We start from the raw sequence: 14,059 nt of genomic DNA on the forward strand, positions 1-14,059 counted from the left end.
CCACTGGAGTCATATTATTATTCTTATGCTGCCTTTATGTGCTTATTGGAGCTTCAAGGTTTTGGTCACCATTCACTTACATTGTATGGAGCTACAGAGCTGAGATATTCTTCTAAAAAAGATACAAATTGTTAGACAAAAAATATACAGTTGAAGTCAGAAGTTTACATACAATTAGGTTTTAATTAAACCATTAAAACTCATTTTTTAACCACTCCACATATTTCATATAAGCAAACTATAGTTTTGGCAATTAATTTAGGACATCTACATTGTGCTTGACATGAGTACATTTTCCAACAATTGTTTGCAGACAGATTGTCTCACTTTTAATTGACTATATCACAATTCCAGTGGTTCAGAAGTGTATCTACACTAAGTCAACTGCACCTTTAAGCAGCATGGTAAACTCCAGAAAATGATGTCAAGCATTTAGGCAATTAGCCAATTAGCTTCTGATAGGCTAATTGGAGTCAATTGGAGGTGTACATGTGGATGCATTTTAAGGTCTACATTCAAACTCTGTGATTTGCTTGACATCATGGGAAAATCAAAAGAAATCAGCCAAGACCACAGAAAACAAATTGTGGACCTCCACAAGTCTGGTTCATCCTTGGAAGCAATTCCCAAATGCCTGAAGGTACCACATTCATCTGTCCAAACAATTATCTGCAAGCATAAACACCATGAGACCATGCAGCCATCATACCGCTCAGGAAGGAGACACATTCTGTCTCCTAGAGATGAATGTAGTTTGATGCAAAAAGTGCAAATCAATCCCAGAACAACAGCAAAGGACCTTGTGAAGATGCTGGAGGAAATGGGTAGAAAAGTATCTATATCCACAGTAAAACAAGTCCTATATCGACATAACCTGAAAGGCTGCTCAGCAAGGAAGAAGACAATGCTCCAAAACCACCATAAAAAAAGCCAGACGACAGTTTACAAGTGCACATGGGGACAAAGATCTGACTTTTTGGAGAAATGTCCTCTGGTCTGATGAAACAAATATGTAACTGTTTGGCCATAATGACCATCGTATGTTTGGAGGAAAAAGGGTGAGGCATCCAAACTGTGAAGCATGGTGGTAGCAGCATCGTGTTGTTGAGGTGCATTGCTGCAGGAGGAACTGGAACACTTCACAAAATAGATGGCATCATGAGGAAGGAAAATTATGTGGATATATTGAAGAAACATCTCAAAACATCAGCCACGAAGTTAAAGTTCTGTCGCAAATGGGTCTTCCCAATGACCCCAAGCATACCTCCAAAGTTGTGGCAAAATGGCTTAAGGACAACAAAGTCAAGGTATTGGAGATGGCCATCACAAAGCCCTGACCTCAAACCAATAGAAAATTTGTGGGCAGAACTGAAAAAGCATGTGCAAGCAAGGAGGCCTACAAACCTGACTCGGTTACACCAGTTCTGCCTGGAGGAATGGGCCAAAATTCCAGTAACTTATTGTGAGAAACTTGTTAGAGGCTACCCAAAATGTTTGACCCAAATTAAAAAATGTAAAGGCAATGCTACCAAATACTGCATGTATGTAAACTTCTGACCCACTGGGAATGTGATGAAAGAAATAAAAAATTATTTTCTCTGCTATTATTCTGACATTTCACATTCTTAAAATAAAGTAGTGATCCTAACTGACATAAGACAGGGAATGTATTCTATGATTAAATGTCAGGAATTGTGAAAAACTGAGTCTTAAATATATTTGGCTAAGTTGTATGTAAACGTCTGACTTCAACTGTAAATACACCTCTAAGTGCAAGATGAGTCATTATATTTGTTCAATTTGACTGGAATAGAAAGGTTGTGAATTTTAATTGCATTTATCTGCTAAAAATGTGTTTTTGTCAACTTTCAGGCGTACCCCAGCATATAGATGGCCTCAAAATGGCCTAAAAGCCACAAAACTCTAATTTAGATTTTATGGGGTCTTGAATGATCAATGTTCTAATGATTACCCAGAGACAATACTGTACATGTGCTTACTGTATATTCCTTGATATAGATTTGTGTGCGTACACTGCGGAAAGCATATGGCAAGGCTGAGTGGAGTGGAGAGACTCAAAGAGAACAAGCCTGGATACAAACTGGACCACATCATTAAAGAGAGGTGAGAACAGACATAATGCTGTCTGTGAACAGCAGAGGGCGCCCTTCAACAATCCCTTTAATTACTTTTGTTGCTGGGTAATACAAACTATACATTGTGATCAGGCGAATGCCACTTTGGTGAATTAAAGTACCAATTTCCTTCCGGAACATAATAGTAGTCATCAAAACTATGGAATAACATAAAAGGAACTACTGGAATTATGTTGGGACTTAACAAAATCCAAAATAAATCAAAACTGTGTTATATTTTAGCATCTTCAAAGTAGTCACCCTTTGCCTAGAATTTGCAGACATGTACTCTTGACATTTTCTCAACCAACTTCTTTAGGTATCACCCTGGGATGCTTTTTAAACTGTATTGAAGGAGTTCCCATCTATGTTGGGCACTTATTGGCTGCTTTTCTTTATTATTTAGTCCAAGTCATCAATTTAAAAAAACCAACACCATGAAGATAAAAGAACACTCCAAGCAAATCCGCAAAATGGTTAGTGATAAACATATATCAGAGGATGGATACAAGAAAAATGTCAAATTCCTGAATATCCCTCGGACTACTGTGAAGACAATAATTAGGAAATGGAGTATGGTACTGCAGTAAATCTGCCTAGAGCAGGCGTTCTCAAAAACTGAGTGACTGAGCAAGAAGGGGACTTGTGAGGGAGGCAACCAAGAGATTTATGACTCCTCTGAAGGACTTACAAGTTCAGTGGCTGAGATGGAGTGACTGTGTATATAACATCTCTTACCCGGGTTCTTCATTAGTCATGGCTTTATAGGAGGGTGGCAAAGAGAAAGTCACAATTGAAATAAACCCATGTAAAGCGGTCAATGGAAAGGAGGGGGCGAGAACCGGCTTTTCAATATAAATAATGGTTTAATATAAAACTTAAACAGTAGACAAACACACACACATGACGGACATGTCCGTAAACTATCTCTCTCTCCCGCACAATCCTCCGCAGTCGGCCAGTATCCCTCTCGGAGGCTTGATTAGCCCGATAAGGGACCGTGTATAATTACGACCCGGCCCTGCCCTCCACCCTGCCGCAACCCATATGAAACCTTTGTTTTCCAAAAGGCATGTAGGAGACTCTGAAGTTAGCTGGAAGAAGATTATATGGTCTGATGAGACCAAAAAGGAGCTTTTTGGCCATCAAACCATATGCTATGATTAGTGCGAACCAAACACAGCACATAATCAAAAATACACCATCCCCACCGTGAAGCATGGCGCTGGTAGCATCATGCTGTGGGGATGCTTCTATGCATCAGGGCCTGGAAGGCTTGTAAAGGTAGAGAGTAAAATTAATGCTGCAAAATACTGAGAAATCCTGGAGGAAAACGATGCAGTCCGATGCAGTCTGCAAGAGAACTAAAACTTTGGAGAATATTTGTTTTCCTGCAAGACAGCGATCCCAAGCATAAAGCCAAAGCTTCACAAGAATAGTTTCAAAACAACAATGTTAATGTTCTGGAGTGACCCACAGATTCTCAATTGGTCTGGAATCTGACTCGAAGGAATTGAAAAAGTCTGTGCACTCATGATCCTCACACAACCTGACAGCTTGGGCAGTTTTGCAAAGAAGAATGGGGAAAAATTGCAGTGTCCAGAATGTGCCAAGTTGGTAGAGACCTATCCACATTGGTAGAGACTGTAATCGCTGCCAAAGGTGCTTCTACTAAATACTGACATGAAGGGGGTGAATACTTATGCAACCAATTTGCATAATTAGCAATTTGTTTGTTTAATATTTGTTATACATTTTTATTAATAGGTAGAAATGTGTTTTGACCTTGATATGAAAGAGTCTTTTTCTGTTTATCAATGTAAAAAAAGCCAAATGAAGTTCAATGTGATTTACATTGACAACACGAAGATGACATGCTTCTGCTTTACTTCTCCAACTCTGATTACAAAGGTCTCAGTAGTACAACAGTGTCTTTGGAGGGTGGGATTTTTGGGAAGAGGGGGTGTGTCTAAGTCAGTGGCTAAGTGTGGCAGAAGTTCCAGAATAACTAACGTTGCTTACATTAACCATTAACATGAGTCACAATAGGATTATTTTAGTTAAAAGGATGTGTATGGGAGTGACCTTGAAAGTGTATCAGTAATGTGTGGGAAAAAAAATGGGTAAATATTAGAAGTGGAGGACAAAGTCAATAACAACATTCAGTATCATAGTGTTACGGTGCTACATTATTGATTTTCTTTTTAACGGTTTGTGTGTCAGGCCACTGACCGTTTTTGGCATTTATGAAATGCATTACCTGAAGTTTCTTAATCCAAATGCAAGTTAGGATGTGAGTTCAGTTTGGTCTAGAAGAACATGCAAGATACTGTATAATTCATGCAAGTAAAGACTGTCTTATTAAAGGCAGTTAAAATAAGATTGATTAATACACTGAAAAAGGCTAATATATTAATACACAGATTGCATCAATTATGTTGCCCTACTGGAAAATGCAGGGACATCCTGGAAAAGACAGCATCTGGATGGAAATATATGTTGGTCCCTACATTTTTACATATCTTTCTGCATAAATGATGTCCTCAAAGATGTGCAAGTAACCTATGACATTGGCACTGACACACCCCCATACCATGACAGACACTGGCTTTTGGACCTTACGCTGATAACAGCTTGGATGGTCCTTTTCCTCTTTGGTCTGGAGAACACAACGGCTGTTTTTTCCAAAAACTATTTGAAATGTGGACTCGTTGGAGCACAAAACACGATTCCATTTTTCTACTTTCCATCTCAGATGAGACCAAGGCCAGAGAAGCCGGCGTCACTTCTGGGCAGTGTTAATGTATGGCTTCTGCTTTGCATAGTAGTAAAGCATTAACTTTCATCTGTGGATGTAGCGGCGAATGGTGTTGACTGACAAAGGTTTACCAAAGCATTTCCAAGCCCATGTCATTATATCCATTACAGACGCATGCCGGTTTTTAAGACGTCTGAGGGATCAGAGATCTTGCACATTCAGAAGTGTTTTTTGACCTTGCCCTTGATGCGTTTTAACCAAATTCCTTTTACTATATTGTTCTCTGTAGAGGGGTAAATGCCCAAAATCCTTCCAAATTGCCTTTGAGGAACATTGTTCTCAAAGCACTGGATTATTTGCTGAAGCATATGTTGGCATATTGGCAAGTCTCGACACATCCTTGTTTTGAAGGACACGGCTGTTTTGTGGGGAGGCTTCTTATACAATAAAACATGATTGCCTTGCCTGTTTAACATCACTTGTTTCACATCAGCTTGTTATTTCAACTCTGCAGATTGTTAGTCCTAAATTGTCCATGTCTCAACTATTTTGGAATATGTTGCATATTCCGGAACAACCTGGAGTTAAGTGCCTTGCTCAAGGACACAATGGTGGTGGCCATGGGGTTAGAACCAGCAACCTTCTGATTACCAGTTATGTGCTTTAGCCACTACGCCAGCACCACTCCACAGAGTGTGGACTACAGAGTGATGGCCACATTTACAGAACTCTACACAACTCTTCTCGGCTTTGTCATCTTCTGCCTTTATCAGACTCTTAACCTTGTCTACCCACCTAAGGTATCGCACAGTAAAGAAATATAAATATGTGTGCTTTCATTAAAGGGTTATTTCACCCTTTCACCATGATAACGGCCATCCGTGCATTCACTGGCTTCCTCTATCCTCTGCGCTTTGCAACGTTTGTAACATCTGAAAAACATGAATAACCAACACTCTTCGAAACATAATAAACAATTTGATAAAATATGACTTTCTATGGCTTGGTATTATTTAAAATGTCAAAACTTAGACCTGCTGTCCACATATGAGGAAATACATTTTTAAATATTTGCTCTATTTTTTTCTACCGTGTTTATTAGTAGCTACTAGTTACGAGCCAAAATGGGAAATGAAAAATGCACACATCAGTTGCGCTCGAGTTTCAGGTGGTTGATGTTTGTAAATGTTACATATGATGATTTACAATTTACACATTTGTGAAAGTGTGTAAGAATATATAAAGATTAATTTCAAATAATTTTAGATATTTTCTATTCAGTCATTTTTCCTCCGTCCCACATTAACTACACTGCCTGAAAAAATCTGGGATTTGATCAAAAAAGGTTGTTCACAGTATTGAGTATTTCTTAATATTTGCTTTTGACTAAGGTAGGAGACATCCTAAGCTTTCTGTAAAGGTATAATGTCAGGTTATGTGGCATTTGGATCATAATTAAAAGTGGGAAAAAATGTTACTTTCCAAGAGTGTCCGACTATGCCATATTCACCCTACTGTGTATAAAAAAAATGAAACTAAAATTAAAGATAATTTTTATTTGTTTTTAGTGAGTTTTTCCCAATTTTTATTTCAGCTAATAAAAATGTTTTTATTTCATAATTGAATAATTATAATTACATTGATCATATATATGAGAAAAGTACCAAAAGTATTATGGTTGTGCCATGTTTTTATTTAATTTGTTTATTTAGCATGGTAATACCAAGGTATCTTTGAAGTGTCTTGTAATGCAGTGTACAAACTGGTATATAAATATGGCTATCAATTAGTACCATTGTATAACCATGTTATTACTTTTTGTAGAGTTATAAGTTAAGAAATTGAAATTGACTTGTGTGAAAAAATTATACAAATAGGACTTTGTGTGTGTGTGTGAGAGAGAGAGAGAGAGAGAGAGAGAGAGAGAGAGAGAGAGAGAGAGAGAGATAATTATTAATAATAATAATAACACATTTTATCTGTATTGCACACTTTTTTCACAAAATGCAGAGTAGACAGAACATTTATTTAGCTTGAAAACAAAAAAATTAATAATATATAAAAGAAAAATGTAATACTATGACTTATTAATACATTCATATTAAATGTAATCAAAGCTGTGTATTAAGATGTTTTTAAGGTAGTGTTTTGTAGAAAACTCTAGATTCCTCCATTAGCTGAGGCATGCACGCCCTCTGTAATTAATGCAGCTATGCAACTTCACAAAGACTTTCCACAGTGCAAGTTCACTACATGCATAAATCGTCACGAGAGTGCCACATTGTTAAAATATAACACATCACGGGCCGAGACTTAGTGAAGCGTTGAACTCAAAGAGCAGTTTATACTTTAATTGTTGTTTTGAACTCACATCTTCATGTTTCATGTTCACTGAGGGAGCCTGTTACTATGGTTACACCGTAAAGGTGTTAAAAAAAACATCATGATGAAACCCCTGTGCGACCAAAGGTGACCTTTGTCCTCATTTAATACAGTTTATAGATCTTTATTTTTATGCACACTTGCGATTCCAGGAGGACCTGGAGAAGATGGAGGTGAGGGAGAATGCTGAGGTGGAGTAAGACAAACAGAAAAAGCTCTTTGAAGGCTTTAAGTTTTTCCTCAACGGAGAAGTTCACAGGAAATCACTGGCGTTTGTGCTCAGGTGAATGAATGCGACATACCCACCCATTTACTGAACACCGATCAGCCACAACATTAAAATCACCTAAAATCTAATATTGTGTAGGTCCCCCTCGTGCCACCAAAACAGCGCCAACCTGCATCTCAGAATAGCATTCAAGAAGCTATCCTTCTCACCACAATTGTACAGAACAGTTATCTGAGTTACCGTAGACTTTGCCTGTTTGAACTAGTCCGGCCAGTCTCTGTTGACCTCTCTCATCAACAAGGCATTTCCATACACAGAACTGCTGCTCACTGGATGTTTTTTTGTTTTTGGCCCATTCAGAGTAAATTCTTGAGACTGTTGTGTGTGTGAAAATCCCAGGAGAATCAGCAGTTTCAGAAATACTCAAACCAGCCCATCTGGCACCAACAATCATGCCACACGTCCAAATCACGAGATCACATTTTTTCCCAATTCTGATGGTTGATGTGTGAACATTAACTGAAGCTCCTGACCCGTATCTGAATGATTTTATGCACTGCAATGCTGCTACACGTTTGACTGATTAGATAATCGCATGGATGATTGTTGGTGCCAGACGGGCTGGTTTTAGTATTTCTGTAACTGCTGATCTCCTGGGATTTTCATTATATTATATTTGCCTAAACGAACTGAACTAAGGGAGAAAACGCACCAGGTTCTGAAACAAATGCTCCAAATGAGCCAGGTGGGAAAACACCCTAATGAAAAAGTGTCTTTGATTTTGCATGAAGAGACTAATATAGATTTGTGTACAAATGATGTCATGTGCTGGTTCTCCCTTAGAGCTTGTCAGTAAAGGTGACCACTGGTGAAGTTAAACCTGAGTACCGCATGAGTGTAGCCGAGGAGGAGAGACTTGTCATTATGATGATGATGATGATGATGAAGAAAAAAGAGAAATCCCTTTATGACAAGATCATGTTAGGCAAGAAAAGAAACATCAGTGAGGTAGGTACCTCTTTAAAAACAGCCTTCTATCATATGTGGACTTAATTTAAAAGAATATAGTTTTTTTGTTGTCACAATCCTAGTTTGCTTCTGTAGTTATCTCCACAAACAAAAACCAAAAAACATTGTGATGTTTAATTCCCAGATGAGATCTGGAGGAGATTTTATACAAGGAGGCACGAGTCTGCATGGTGTTGAAAATGTGTGCTTAAGTTAATGGTTAATTGAGTTAACGGTGTTAATTCAAAGCTAGCACAGTGGCTGTCAAGGACATACTTGACTCATGTTTTGCTTATTATTTGAGTTCCATTAACCTTGATGGACTTTATTGTTCATTAATAGAATAGATATCCTTTATTTTGGTCACACATTACACACACAGTTTTTTGCATACATACAGTGAAATGTGTTAGTTAGGGTCAGCCCCTGGAGCAGATAGGGTTAAGGGCCAACAGTGGCATCTTGGTGGTACTGGGGCTTGAACCCCAGACCTTCTGGTCAGTAACCCTGAACCTCAACCGCTGAGCCACCACTGCCACCAGAAAAAACGAATGCACCTTCCAATAGGCGAACAAACTAGCAGCTAAGAGGAAAGCTCATGATGAGGCCAGCAAAGTGGACAAAAAGAATAAAAAGACAAGGTCTTAAAGGACTGGACTGGTATTGAAGTGATTATTGTTCTGTCAAGAGACTCTACAAAGTAATGACCATTCAGGAGTGTTTCCTAACCTATTTCAACTTGGACTAATTTAAAGAGGATTTTACATGATTCACTCAACATGTCATTTTACTAGTCACAAACTGGCTTTCATAGACCTACCAAGCTTTCACTCACCTTTTCTTTTCTTTCTGTGTTTGACATATTTGTAATAAACAAAGGAAGATAAACAATCTTCTTCACGTGTTTCTTTTACTCCTGTGAACTTGCCATGTAGTTTCAGTTAGGTATAGGAGTCTACAGATTATGAAAATTGCACTTTTAAAGTTGCACTTATGTTGTTACGTTTTCCTGCTGGATAAAAGTGTTGTACAGCAACGTAAGCTGGATTGTTGTTCTTAGCTGGTTCTGCCTGATCTGCCAGCCTGGAGAGAAAAATGGTTCTCTGCTAGTTTAGCTAGTTAGACATCCAGTATCACAGATTGACTAGTTGAAAGTACCGAAAACCCTCTAAAACCAGTCAACAAACCACCTAAAACCATCCAACCAGCTTAGGCTGGTTTAAAGGAATATATAAGCTAAATCAACAGGATCTGTAGCGTAATATTAATTACCTCCAAAAATAACATTTCAACTCGTCCCTTCTTTAAAAAAAAAAATGGAAGTGGTTCATATTTTTTGAGTGTTTAAAGGCAGAAATGTGACATTTATAATTTTATAAAAGCAGTTACATTTATTCTTCTGTTAAAACTTGTGTATTATTTAAGCTGTAAAGTTTATTACATTTGTTTTTGGTTTCTATTTGGTTGTTTTAGGGTGTGCAGCATTACATCGTCATGACAACAAAGTTTAGAAATTTTATATAACTTTACACAAAAAGTTAGCAAGCGAATTTTACCACACTAAAATCATGTTAACACATATTGTTTACATCTTGTAGCTATTCTTTTGAAACAGTGAGAACGAATGGACCCATTCACTCCCATTGTAATTGCATCAATGTACCCCAGATTTATGCTTCTTTCTTTTAAAAGAGGGATAGTTGAAATACATTTTTGTGGTAATCAACATTATACCACAAATGCTGTTGATTTAAGCTTAACTTGTATTAAACACAGAATATTTGTTTAAAGGTGCAACCCAGACTGATCTAACAGTGAAATCGGAAGCAGTAGATTGACTTTTCTTTAGTTAAAATCTGTCTGCGTTTACTGAAATTCGAAACCCTGCACTGGCCAAAGTGGTAAGTGTTGTTGGTTGTATGGGCACTTGTATGCCCATACATGTGACTGATTTAGGGTACTGGATTTCTTGGAAACAATCCACAGTTTCCCTGAGCAACCACTGTGCAGCGCCATGATGATTTTAATTGCCTGTTTTCTGTTTATGGTCTCGAGATGCAATGTAAAACTAACCGAAACGAGAGATCCAGGTGGAGAACTACAACCATTTAAATGTTATTTGACGAAAAAATGAATTTCAGTCACAACTTGTGCAGTTGTTGGCTGTCATAACAACAGCACAAGTTGTTAATGATATAAACATAACTAACCTCGGACCATCACTTCATTATATCTACACACTCGGGTGAACTGTCCAAAAACAGTTGTCGTCTCGACTCTGTGAAGTATCGGCACTATACATCTGTAAAGAGATTAATGGAAAGGAGGAGGCGAAAAATGGCTTGACAATATAAATAATAAAATAGTTTAATGAAGAACTAAACAAAAACACAAACACACAAAGGTGTTGGACAGCTGCCCGTAAATCACTCTCTCTGTCCCTCTGGAGTCTCCAGTCGGCCTTTATGCCTCTCTGAGGCTTGATTAGCCTGATTAGGGGCCGGGTGTGTAGCATCACGACCTGGCCCCGCCGTCCGCCCTGTCACAACAGCCATATGTTTTGTTTTTGGATTTTTTGACAATTTTTTTACAAATGTAATACTTTAAACACCACATTACCCATTAAGAATATATGCCAATGCGTGTGAAAACCAGAAATTGAAAACCGGCAAATCGTGGAACATTTCCGCTTTCAGGAAACGGGAGGATATGCAGACTTTCTGTGTGAGCATGTTGCGCACTTACTAATATTTGTGGGTTGTTGTGCTGACACCTTGCACTGTAGAAGCAGCATTACGTAAAAACAACTTTTCAGTTACCGATGCCATTGTAGAGATGTGCCATTCAAAATGGCACATAACTGGGGATTATTGAGATAAAGTTAGTAAGAGTTTGGCTAGTAATGTGATCTCAACATGGCTGCACTCATGAATATGCACTCAGTATCATATGAATAGAAAAAAATCACCTTTTCTTCCAGTGATTTTAAACATAATTTTTCCAAAAAAGGAAAAAAATCACTGACTGCACCTTTCTTTTTTAGCAGAGTTATTTAAAAATATTTATCATGAGCCCAGGATCTCTTTCACCCCAAAGCCAAAGCAAGATTTTTTTCCACAGAAGTGAGATGTAGGGTGGTTTTCTTTAAAATTAGATATGCCTGTTTTTATTCAGTTTTATGTTCCAAAGTGAGTGAAATTATAAGATGTCATATTAGAAGTATTATCAGATGGGTTTTCTATTAAAGAATGGAAATGGCTCGACTAGATCTTTTGTCTGTGATTCTTGGTGTGAATAAGCTTTGACACAAGTTGAATGCGTATTGTAGGTTTTTTGGGAGTAGGCTACACTCCATGTCAAATTCCTGAACTAAAAAAATATCAAAAGAAATAAACAAGAGTGGTTTTGTACTATGAGAATGAAAGGCTGCGCCCTCTACTTAGAATTAGCACAAATGGCAGTGTGTTCATTTAGCATGTGAGAGATTGCAGGATCGATGTTCCCATTCTTCACATGGAAGCCTTTCCATCTTTGTTGCCTTCTCTTATGTTTGGGCACAAAGAACCAGTTCAGAACCAGTAAAATTTTTCCAATCAAAATTGCAGAGCTGTATATTTTCATGAATTTTGGCTCTGTGAACGGTTCTTAAACGTGCTTTTTTCCACCGATGCAGATGGAATACTGTACTGAAATACTCTTGACAGTGATTTCTCTGTTGTATTCAGTGCAGTGTTGTTTCTCTACTGACTCTACAGTGTAAAACTCAGCGTGACCAGTGTAGTTCTATTTTCAGAACAAATAACTTGTCAGTTCTTGAGCCTGTTTGTTCAATTAATCAAAAACTCTTCAGTTGGAGCAGTTAATAAATTAATCTTACTGAACTGGAAGTTATGACTTCTATTGTGTCCAACTTGAAATAAACTAAGAACTGTTACTGCGTTATATAATGTTGCACTTTAAGGAATATTCTGGGTTCAATACAAGTTAATACAATCAACAGAATTTGTGCCATAACGTTGTTTACCACAAAATTTCATTTTGAATCTTACCTCCTTTTTTTTCAGTCTGGTTAACAGTGGTGCACTTAGTACAATGGAAGTGAATGGGACCAATTGATTAATGTTAAAATACTCCTTGTTTCAAAAGTATAGCCACAAGACGTAACAATATGCATGTTAAGATGATTTTAGTGTGATAAAATTGTTCTGTGTAAAGTTATTTCCAATTTTACAACTTCGTTGCCATGATGATGTAACGCCATAAACCCTAAAACCTCCAGAAAAACATTGATTAAACAACTTAAAAGCTCATATTATAGATGTTTAAAAAAGAAAATGTAAGTGCTTTTATAAAACTGTAAGCTTCACATTTTCAAAAACTGTCTCCATTCTCTTCTATTGTAAGTGCCTCACTGTACTGTAACTGCGATTTTTGCCTCTTTCTTTTTTTTAAGGATGGACAAGTGGAGTTTATCTTTTGTGGTAATCAACATTATGCCACAAATGCTGGCGACTGAGCTTAACTTGTATTGAACCCGAAATATTAAGTTACTCACTGGTTGTTCGTGTTCATATGACAATGTAAGATATAGGCCTACACATGACACATCTGTGTAAATGTCTTTTGCAAGAATTGTTTTAAGTTATCTCTCATTTGTTATATCTGCTCGGATGAAATCATGGCTTTAATGTGATTAAAAATTGCATTTCTTATTTCCAAATACTTGGCACAATCCATTACAAATTGCTACTGGAACCAATAAGGCATTGGAATTCTTCAGAGGACATCCTTATTCGTTTATGAGATAGACTGAACCATCACAGCATGAAGGAGCTCTTTACATGAGCTTTTGAGACTCTGCTGCTGCTGCTAAAACAAAAGTTCTTATTTAGTCCCTGTGCACATTTATTCAGGTCCGGAGAGCTAACAATACACCATTCTGAAATGAAAAGCTTCACTCAGCTCACTGGGACAAGAAGAACAAATTACTCAAGGATGTAAATGAATTGCTGTTATCTCCACTAGTTTAGCTGGCATATACTTTTCAGTGTTTATAGCAGTGTTATCATTCATATAGTTTGTGTTAATTATATCACATTATTTCTTTTTCATAAACTTTGTCTTTGCAAACTTTTTGTCTTTGCAAACAAACATAATTTTAGCCATCTGGCTTCATTTAACTCAGAAAAAAACAAATGGATGTGCGGCAGAACGCTCAAAATATTTATGTAGTAGGCTATATACAAATGTGTAGCTTTTAATGCATACACTAATTAAATGTTTTGGGGTTTTTTCACCCAAAACTGACAAATGAATTTTAAAATGAGTGGCATTAGTTTCAGATTCCTATCAATTCCTCATTGTGAATTTTCCAGATAGAGAATGGAGTCAGAGTCTCTTGGTTTAGGTAACAAGCTGAATTATTTAGCTTTGAATGCTTCCCAGTGTCCATTTCAGTCCTTTGTGGCAGATTTAGGTTATGCAAGACTTTCTCTTTTCTTTTTTTACTGCTGCAAAACATTAAGGGTAGGCTTTGTGAGGTTTTGA

This window comes from Xyrauchen texanus, chromosome 4 (genome assembly GCF_025860055.1).
Source record: "Xyrauchen texanus isolate HMW12.3.18 chromosome 4, RBS_HiC_50CHRs, whole genome shotgun sequence".
In the NCBI taxonomy this organism is placed as follows: Eukaryota; Metazoa; Chordata; class Actinopteri; order Cypriniformes; family Catostomidae; genus Xyrauchen; species Xyrauchen texanus.